Source organism: Grus americana, chromosome 1, assembly GCF_028858705.1.
Source record: "Grus americana isolate bGruAme1 chromosome 1, bGruAme1.mat, whole genome shotgun sequence".
Taxonomy (NCBI): domain Eukaryota; kingdom Metazoa; phylum Chordata; class Aves; order Gruiformes; family Gruidae; genus Grus; species Grus americana.
In genome coordinates this window covers 89,858,926-89,869,759 of record NC_072852.1, presented here as the reverse complement: position 1 = coordinate 89,869,759, position 10,834 = coordinate 89,858,926, and positions in this window count along the sequence as shown.

Below are 10,834 nucleotides of genomic sequence, written 5' to 3'. Positions count from 1 at the left end.
TAAACCACAGCAACTGAAAGCATCTGCAGTTAAAAGTCCATGTTGTTACATGCTCCTTCCTTGTTACTTTTTTTAAGGTGTTATTTTAAAGCCAAGTCACTTCTCTCATGTACTGAACAATATAAACTCAAATAGTAAAGAGAGCACTATGGAGGGGAAAAAGAGAGGCTGAGAGTGGCAACTGTTTTAATTTGTCTTGGATGCTCTAATATGGAACCCCCAGTTGGAGATCATTAAAGAAAAAAATAAAGTTTTCCACTTGTTGGAGTCTGACCATACTAACAGCTGAATTGATGCAACTGGGCTTGAGGTGATCCTAGCTGGGAAGGGGAGATGGTGGGATGAATTTTACTGGATCTGAGGACAACAGAGCGGTGATGCAGCAATGACACTTGTTCCATTCAGGTGTGACAGTTGCTTGAACTTTTTGACTTGTCTCTGAGACTTCCTCAGAGTTCCACTGCAATGAAATTGCAACCAGTGTTGGTTGTCTGATGCACGTGAAAAAAAAAAAAACAAACCCCTATTCTTCCCCCTGGCATTTTGGCTTCAAACAGCCTTAGCAGTGGGTCTGGCACTAGAATGAAAGATGTAGGTGAGGAGGTACCCCTGAAGGTCCAGCTGCCTGCTCAAAGCGCAGCCACTTTCAAAGCGTCATCAGGTTGGTGATGCTGGCCTTGAGCTGAGATGTGAATATTGTCAGGGAGGCTGGGTTTCCCATACCTGTGCACTGTGAGCTCACACAGTTCCTCGCTAGGCTGTCCTTGTGCTCTAGTGTAGCTGAGGCTCCTTTGCAGCCAGGTTCAAGCCAGGTCTTGCAGGAAGGCTTCTTGGCTATGCTTGCTGCTCAGGAGTAACACCTCACCTGGACATCTTGCACCAGTTCAGGAGCAGGGCATCTCTCACATTTCATCCTGTCACTCGCCAGCCTAGTTGCGATTCCCGAAAGAAAACTAATCTGAAGCCAAGCCTGGAGCAAGCGTTGGCTAATGTTAAAGAAAAGCTTCACCCTGCTGTGACTGCTTCAACATCCTTGCCTGGATAAGGGACTGAGGGAGCTGTGACTGGGGCAAACAGGGCTCCAATGCTTGGGGAAGGGAGCAGGTAACCAGGGCCTGGGGTGGTGGTGAAGGCAACACAAGATGTTTTATCTTGGCCCTAGATGTTGGTCAATATTTACAAGCTAAGCAATAGATAGTAATTAGAGACTAAAATTATTAAATGTCACCAAAGGTGGAGTATAAGGTTCAGGCTAAAATAGTTACAGGCTTTTATAATGACTGGAAAGATACATCAAAAGAATTCCAGCCACTCCAGCCAATAAGTCAACCTCAACAGGGGGACAACTGAAATGCCTCTACGTGAATGCACAGAGCATGGGGAATAAACGAGGAGCTGGAGACGTGTGTGCGCCTGCAAGGCTATGACCTTATTGGCATTACAGAGACGTGGTGGGATAGCTCCTGTGACTGGAGTGTTGGGATGGAAGAGTACAGGCTCTTTAGGAAGGACAGGCAGGGCAGGCGAGGAGGGGGGTGTCGCCCTCTATGTCAATGACCAGCTGGAGTGCATGGAGCTCCACCTGGGGATGGAGGAGGAGCCCACCAAGACCCTATGGGTCAGGATTAAAGGGAGTGCTGGGACAGGGGACATCATAGCGGGGATCTGCTACAGGCCACCTGACCAGGGGGACCGAGCAGATGAAGCCCTCTATAGGCAGATAGGAGCAGCCTCATGTTCACAAGCCCTGGTCCTTATGGGGGACTTCAACCACCCTGACCTCTGTTGGAGGGACAATGCAGCTGAGAGCAAGCAATCCAGGAAGTTCCTGGAATGTGTTGATGACAACTTTCTCCTCCAAGTGATAGAGGAGCCCACAAGGAGAGGTGCCATGCTGGACCTTATTCCCACCAATGAGGAGGGCCTGGTAGGGGACGTCAAGCTCAAGGGCAGCCTTGGCTGCAGTGACCATGAAATGGTGGAATTCAAGATCCTCAGGGCAGTGAGGAGGGCGCACAGCAAGCTCACTACCCTGGACTTCAGGAGAGCAGACTTTGGCCTCTTCAGGGATCTGCTTGGTAGAATACCATGGGACAAAGCCCTGGAAGGAAGAGAGGCCCTAGACAGCTGGCTAATATTCAAGCATCACCTCCTCCAAGCTCAGGAGCGATGCATCCCAACAAAGAAGTCAAGCAAAAACACCAAGAGGCCCCCGTGGATGAACAAGGAGCTCCTGGGCAAAGTCAAACAAAAAAAGGAAGCCTACAGAGGGTGGAAGCAAGGGCAGGTAGCCTGGGAAGAATACAGAGAAACTGTCCGAGCAGCCAGGGATCAGGTTAGGAAAGCCAAAGCCCTGATAGAAATTAATTTGGCCAGGTATGTTAAGGACAACAAGAAAAGCTTCTATAGGTATGTTAGTGATAAAAGGAGGACAAGGGAAAATGTGGGTCCCCTCCGGAATGAAACGGGCAACCTGGTTACCCAGGATATGGAGAAGGCTGAGGTACTCAACGATTTCTTTGCCTCAGTCTTCACTGGCAAATGCTTGAGCCACACTGCCCAGGTCACAGAAGGCAGGGACTGGGAGAAGGTAGAACCAGACACTGTAGGAGAAGATCAGGTTTGAGAATATCTAAGGAACCTGAAGGTGCACAAGTCCATGGGACCTGATGAGATGCATCCGCAGGTCTTGAGGGAACTGGTGGATGAAGTGGCCAGGCCACTCGCCATCATATTTGAGAAGTCCTGGCAGTCTGGCGAAGTTCCTGCCGACTGGAAAAGGGGAAACATAACCCCCATTTTTAAGAAGGGAAAAAAAGAAGACCCAGGGAAATACAGGCTGGTCAGTCTCACCTCCGTGCCTGGCAAGATTATGGAGCAGACCCTCCTGGAGACTATGCTCAGGCACATGGAAAATAAGGAGGTGATTGGTGACAGCCAACATGGCTTCACTAAGGGCAAATCGTGCCTGACAAATTTGGTGGCCTTCTATGATGGGGTTACAGCGTTGGTAGGGAAGGCCAACTGACATCATCTCCCTGGACTTGTGCAAGGCATTTGACACTGTCCCGCATGACATGCTTGTCTGTAAATTGGAGAGACATGGATTCGATGGATGGATCACTCGGTGGATAAGGAATTGGCTGGATGGTCGCACTCAGAAAGTTGCAGTCAATGACTCAATGTCCAAGTGGAGAACAGTCATGAGTGGCGTTCCTCAGGGGTTGATAACTGGGACCGGCACTGTTCAACATCTTTGTCGGTGACATGGACAGTGGGATCGAGTGCACCCTCAGCAAGTTTGCAGACGACACCAAGCTGTGTGGTGTGGTCGACACGCTGGAGGGAAGGGATGCCATCCAGAGGGACCTTGACAGGCTGGAGAGGTGGGCCCGTGTGAACTGCATGAAGTTCAACAAGGCCAAGTGCAAGGTCCTGCACGTGGGTCGGTGCAATCCCAAGCACGACTATAGGCTGGGCGAGGAATGGATTGAAAGCAGCCCTGAGGAGAAGGACTTGGGGGTATTGATTGATGAGAAGCTCAACATGAGCCGGCAGTGTGCGCTTGCAGCCCAGAAAGCCAACCGTGTCCTGGGCTGCATCAAAAGCAGTGTGACCAGCAGGTCGAGGGAGGGGATCCTGCCCCTCTACTCCACTCTGGTGAGACCCCACCTGGAATACTGCATCCAGCTCTGGGGGCCCCAGTACAGGAGAGACATGGAGCTGTTGGAGAGAGTCCAGAGGAGGCCATGAAGCTGATCAGAGGGCTGGAGCACCTCTCCTATGAGGACAGGCTGAGAGAGTTGGGATTGTTCAGCCTGGAGAAAAGGCGGCTCTGGGGAGATCTAATTGCAGCTTACCAGTACCTGAAGGGGCCTACAGGAAAGATGGTGAGGGACTGTTTATCAGGGAGTGTAGTGACAGGACAAGGGGTAATGGGTTCAAGCTGAAGGAGGGTCGATTTAGATTAGATGTTAGGAAGAAATTCTTTACTGTGAGGGTGGTGAGGCACTGGAACAGGTTGCCCAGAGAGATTGTGGAGGCCCCATGCCTGGAAGTGTTCAAGGCCAGGTTGGCTGGGGCTTTGGGCAACCTGGTCTAGTGGAGGGTGTCCCTGCCCATGGCAGGGGGGTTGGAACTAGATGATCTTTAAGATCCCTTCCAACCCAAACCATTCTATGATTCTATGATTCTATGACTGACCTGAACATGCTTTTCATACCACTTTGGAGGACCTGGGAGGTCACGAAACTCTGTGAACAAGGCCAGGCAAAACTCTTCCTTCCCTCTTCCTTCCTGTCATGGTGCAGAAGTGGAATGGCTGAGTGCAAGTTCATTTCAGCATTTTCCCAGTGCTGAGATGACCATGGTAACAGTATTTGCTCTGTTCTGCTCGCATTTGTAGAGCCAGTATCAACCACATGGGACTGCATAGCTGCTGCCATGATGTTGGGCTACTGTAGATGGGGCAGGTCCAGCCAGATCCTGGTCCCAGCCGGAGTAGCAGGCACAGATCATCAGCCAGACTTATGGTCACGAAGGTGACGAGCCCGGGCTGGGCCACAGGGGACTGGGCACAGCTTGGAGAGTACCTGGGCATTGTGCTTGCTGTTGGCTTGAAATCCAGATGCAGAGAGCAAGAGCAGCAAGTCAGCAAAGGCATCCAGAGCCCTTCGGCCCTTCAGGCCTGCAGGGGTGGGAGCGCGGTGCTGTGGCTGCACCGTCCCCACTGCTTGGTCCATGGCCATGGCTGAACCAAGCCGCTCTCTGCCTGCACTCCTGCTGCTGGACTTGGAGCACTAGCAGATGCAATGTCAGCTGGTCCCTGCCAGAGCGTGGCACGGCATGGCCTCCCACTTCACTCAGTCACCCCACGCAGAGGTGGGTGGGTGGTGAGACAGGGCTTTGACTCAGCGGGCCATGATGGAGGGGCTCAGCACCCGCCTCCGGGTGTCTTCAGGGGCGCTGGCGGCGCCCAGTCACCACCCTCTGTGTGCCCCTGACAAAGCTGCTGTGCACCCCTCACGCCTGCAGGCTGAGGCGTCGCCTGCAAAGCTCAGCTCAAGCCTCGCAGCCCTCCTGCTTTTTTTTGGGAGGCCAGCTTGGCCACCTCATGGCACACGGAGGCACGGGGCCAGCCACATCTGTGGCAGCAGCACACTTCGCCTTTGCTGGCAGAATTGAGGTGAAAAAGCCCAACTGGAAACCACCTGAATTTGCTGCGCTGGTGCCAGGCGTGGAGGTTTAATTGCTGCCCCGCAGGCTTGGAAGCGTGGCAGAGCCTGAGCAGTAGGTGCCTTGCACAAACAGTACCAGGGAAAAGCTGGAGCTGCTTCGCTCCCCTGGCCTTGGCTTCGACAAGAGGCTCCTTCACCAGCCAGGATGAGTTAGGCTTCGAGGGCAGCCCTTTTTGTGAGAGGTTATGTGCACACAGAACCCCCACCTGTCAATGCACAGGCAGGTCAGCAAAGCCACGGAGCGTCCCTGCTGGGTCCCTCTGCAGCCCTGGCAGGGAGGGGAGGCAGGGATGAGTTGTGGGCTGCTGGACGGCCGGGGTGGCTGGGGGGTGAGGTGGCACAAAGATGGTTTTGAGTAACAGGAAGGTTGCATCTGCTGTGATTAAACAGCACCAGACTTTGAGTGTCTGTTGCCATTTGGCTGAGTGTCATCACACCACCGGCGTTGTTTTGCCTGTGATTTTGTCGCCTTGCTGGGGAGAGCTCATGCAAGTGGCCCTGAGGGCAGCCTGGGTTTTGTCCTGCCCCTTTTTATGTAACTTATGTGCTCTGAATAAGGCTTTGGGCTCCCTTTTGTTTCCCACCCAGGACCTGAGAGCTTTCTGAGACGCTCTACGTGTTGTCTCCTCTGAGAGACTTGCGGGATGAGCATTGCAGTGGTTTTCTAGAAGAAGGAAGGCTTTCTTAGGTACCAGTTTGGAAACCAGCTTGTGTGGCACACTGAAGGGGTCAGACCCATCCTTGACTTTGCAAGCACAAAGACATTAGAGCAAACATCTGCTTCACAAAGCCTTGAGCTCGGGAGGTCCAAAGTGGTGGAAAAGCCACTGCTGGCATGTCCCATGGCTACACCACAGGCCCCACAAAAAGCACTTTACATGCGGGTCTGGCAGGAGGGGCAGCATTTACAGCAGCTTCCCCTTAGCACAATGGGCTCTTGCCACACTGCTGAGCTCATCCTCTTGGTTCTGCTTCCACCCTCAGAGGGCGGGATGTGCTTCTGGTAACAGACAGTGTCTCCTTTAACCTAAAGCGACAAGGAAGACTTTGCATGAGATACCCGTGACTCACCCACTCCCAACCCGGAAAGAGGGACCTGAAATAGCAACAGTTCCCGAGCAGATGGGTGCAGGAGGGCTCCCAGAAGACAAAGTTCACAGGAGACAGATGGACAGCAGACGTGTGTGCCTGACCCATGCATCTCATTTGCTCAAGGTGGGGCCCCGAGGCAGAAGGGTGAGGCAGGCCATGGGGCCAGCTGGGAATGGTGCCCACCAGGATTTGGGAGCCTCAGCAGACCCCTACAGAGCAGTTACCTCGCTTAGTGCCAGGCTCTTGCCAAGGTGGTTTGTTTTTTTTTTCCCCAGTAATCCTTCATTTTCATGAGACCCATTAATTAGCGAGAAGAAAGGCACTAGTCCCTCCTGGGGACCTGCTCCCCAGCACAGTTCCTCAAGGGATAAAGCAGTTTTCTGCCAGACCTGACAGCAGGCAGCTTTGAGCCCCTCCACAGCCATCTCTCTCCCCTGACTCCATGGCCTGAAAACAGGAGGAGGGCAAAACACCCCCCTCCAACCTATTAGGCCTCTGAACCAGCAGATTAGCCAAAACACGGAGCAGATTAACCCCAATTAGGTGGAAATGTATAAACAAACATACTCAGTATCCTTTTGGATAGGCTCCCCAGGAGCCTGGCTTTGAACACACCTCCCAGGGACCTCCCATAGCTCCTGCTCACAGCTTCATACTCCATCAGCTCCCAAACAGTACTGATGCTTGGGGCCCCTTCTGTGCTCTCCCATAGCTCCCTGCTGCAGGCTTGCCCAGACCCTGCCTGCACTTGCTTCAGATGTTACTGTCTTCCCCTCCTCTCCTCTCCTCACCTCCAGCCTCCACAGCCCTCCTCCTTCTCTCTCCCTCTTACTCCTCGTGCCACCCAAGAGCCTCCAGACTCCTGGGCTTTGCTGATGAAAAGTATGGTGGAGGATCTGTATCTATGGAAAGTTTTACATCCCATAGGGAGGGAGAGAGAGAGAGATCCCTCTCATCACACTCATCTTTCCTCCCATGAGAGCATCTGTCTCCTTGCTTCTTTCAGCTGGCATCCCAAACACAGAAACATCTTCACTTGCATGAACCTTTGAGCTCTCTGACTCGTCAGAAGGCTGGAAAGCAAATACAGCCAGTTTGCCCAGCTCTGGTAACAGCAGCAATGGGATCTTGCATTTCTACGCTTCCTTTCACTTTAAAAGGCCCCAAATTTCCTGCAGGGTACATAAAAAATTCCCTCTGCCTCCAGGAGGCTTGCCCTGCTGTCAGGCGAACAGCCAGTTCAAACAGCCCAGAGGGGAGATCTGATGGGGAGGGAGATACTGAAAAATCTCTCCAGTGAAATGCCACCGGAACTTTCCTACTATAGCTGGAGAAAAGCTGTGCTTCCTAAGGAGCACAGGACGCCGGTCCCCATGCCTGGGAAAGTTGGTGTCACGCACGCCCCCTCCCACAGAGACTTGCCCAGCCGGCACCCCCGTGTCCAGTGCACTTGCCAAATTGTATCCCCAATGCGCAGAAACAAGCCAGAAAGTGAGGGATGGTTTGAAAACTGTCAGCCATGAGGAATGGGAAACTCTCCGCAGGCAGAGCAGCTCAGCTCCTCCCCGTACTGCTTCAGTGAGGAGGTTGAATAGCCAGCAGAAAAAAAAGTCACAGTAATTTTTTAAATGTTAAAGGAAGAAAAGAAAAAAAAAAGGATTCCTGACAGCGTATCACATGCGTGGACTGGGACCCACAGTTGACTGGAATCGGGGTTAAAAATAGACATCTGTGCTGACGGGCTCAGAGCAGCCTTTGGTGAATGAGTCCCAAGGTGAATTATGAAATCTGACACATGTTCTCTCCCTAGCAAGTGTGGTTTCTATTGAGCATTATTTACTTTGGTCTCCATATCTGCTGGACATAGGATACTACTCTCAGGTTTCACAACTAAACAGATCTGGCTCGATGAGGAGTCGGCCAAGAAGGAGACAGAAGTGCTGCTACGGAGGATGCAGCTCCACATGACTTGTCTTCAGCAACCGCACCAACCAAAGGACCTTCTGGTTGTGGACCCTTGCCCAGACAAACTGACCCAGCTAAGTTGCGATGCTACTCGGTGAACCTGGCTTTCAAATAACCCCCCCTGAAACCCTTCATTCATACAACACCTACCCATCTATCCATACATATATTTGGTGATATATTTTAGGTGGTGAGGCTCTGATCATTTACACCCAACTGATGCCCGCCTGCATTACCCATCCCTATAAATAAGGTCTGGCTGAGGCACGGTAACAGGGCTGCATTTCTGTCAGATGAGCCAGAGCATCACATGGTGCTCATGATGGCTTTGTCCCACGTGCAGAAGGATAGACAGCAACTGATCCAGAAGAAAAAAAGAAACAGAACAGCACAGGCATGAAGCCTGGATGTACAAGAATTATTGTCTCAAAAATTCACAAAAGATTTTGAACCAAGAAGTTTATACTCATCTGCCCTGTGTGTGGCATGGCAGGGATGTGTTTGATCTGATGCCAGGAGCCCTATAGTCAGGTTCACCACACTGTCAAGCTACAACCTGAAATGGCTGGAAGAGTGTCCCCACGGCTCGGGGCTAGCCCAGCGCCCAAAGCTGGGCTCACAGGCAGAGGAGAGGGGGAAGAGGCTTAGCAGGCAGTTGGATTTTCTTTTCCCTAGTTAGGCTATTTTCCCCTGTTGTTTTCAGTTGTAAGTACAGCTAATCATCCAGGCACTTTTTTCCTATTTTTTTTTTCCCCTTTTAAAAAATACTTTCTAAAAGAAAATCAGTGTGACTGCCAGTCTGAAATGTGGTTGTCCCCAGCCTCCTCTCTTCTCACACATGTTCACCCACACGCTCTTACTTCTCTGCTCTCCCAGGGTTTTTCAGAAGGCGATTCATCCCCAGAGAGATTAAAATAGAAGAAAGTTTTTCCTTGGAGAGAAGAATATTTTGGAGTGACCTTCTTTCACCTCCTTGGTGAAAAATGACCATCTTGGATTAATTGGTCCCAAAGCAACAGATATCCCTCACAGACTTTGAGCAAAGTCTTCTCATTACTGTAGACCAGAGGTCAGGAACGGCTCAGCTGCACTGCTGGCATCCAGTGCAAGCTGGTGGAGACAGTGTGATGACCTGGAAATATGAAGGTATAATAGGAAAGAAGACTTAATACCAGGAAGAGCACCCTCAGAATCTGCTGGGGAAAATCTGTTTCAGTCACAGATAGACCAGTCAAGGCAGGATCCCTGCTCCCCCCTCTGCAAGCGGCCGGACAGCTACAGTTTTTCTGACCCTTCCTCTTTCTTGTTCTGGATTTTGGCATGGTTTTATAATTAGCTGTCTGAACTCATTGACATCTTTAAACCCCCATGCATCATTACTGGCACCAAGGAACTTGCACGGGTGTCAGCAAAGTCCCTTTTCATGCCCTCATGACATAGCTGGTTTCATTTTATCAATGAGGTTGTGTGAAATCCCCAAATTACTACCAAATTTGGAAGAAGCACTAAGTATCTCTTCCTCCTCCCTGTGCCTCATCCTCGAGTTAGCCCCTCTTGTGAAGCTCTCCACTCACACTGCTGCATACATGCGATTGCTGGATCCTCAGCCAACACACACAAACCCATCTGCCCAAAACACACAGGTGCTATGTAAGAACCATGCTATAAGACAACTTCTCTGTTCGTATTATTCTTAAGGATTGCCCTGTCTTCACTCACATCAGTAGAATATTAACACCTGAACACTCAGGCAAGATCTAGTTATTTAAATACATGACCACAGATGTCTTACAGCTACAGCTGGATATATACAGCTACATAAATACTCTTTTGCCTGACCACCTTTCAGGCTTGAATAGGCTTGTCCTGGTATCTATGGAGAGCACAGCAATGGTATTGCTCCCAGGAGATCAGTAGGGCTTGACCCTCAGCAGCTGAGCATCCTGGCTGTGCCCTGAAGGAGAGCAGAGAGCTGGCTCTGGATACCCTCCAGCAGCAGCCTGGGAAGGGTGCAGCAGCCCTCAGGGACAGGGCTTGCACCCTCTGCTCAAAAACTGAGGGGGAAAGACGTATTGTGCCCAAGGTTTCATGGAAATTAACTGAACTGCCAACTGAGGAGCAGCTTTGGGGTCCATAAGTATGTGATGGCTAACAAGGGATGAAGGGAAGCAAAGCCTCCCAAGCCAGGTTTAAGAAAGGCACCCTGCTAGAGTCAAGCTGGAGGAAGGAAGGAATGCAGAAAAGCCTTTTCTTTCACAGCTTCACTTATACCAAGCCTTGAGCAGGAAAAGGGAGGTCAGTCCCTCTCTGAATCTCGGGCTAACATCAGCCTAACAAGGCTTGTCCTCACCTCACCTTGCTGAGTGACAAAAGTGCCCTCAGACGCCATGTGTTGTGTTACTGTTAGATAAACGGCTCTTCACACATCCATGGGACGAGTTTCCACGCTCACCAAGTATCGTGGGCACACAACCCTCCAGTCCTGCAGTGGTGAGACAGGAGTCGCACGCTCCCGGGAGGGCACAGTCAGAGGCATAGGT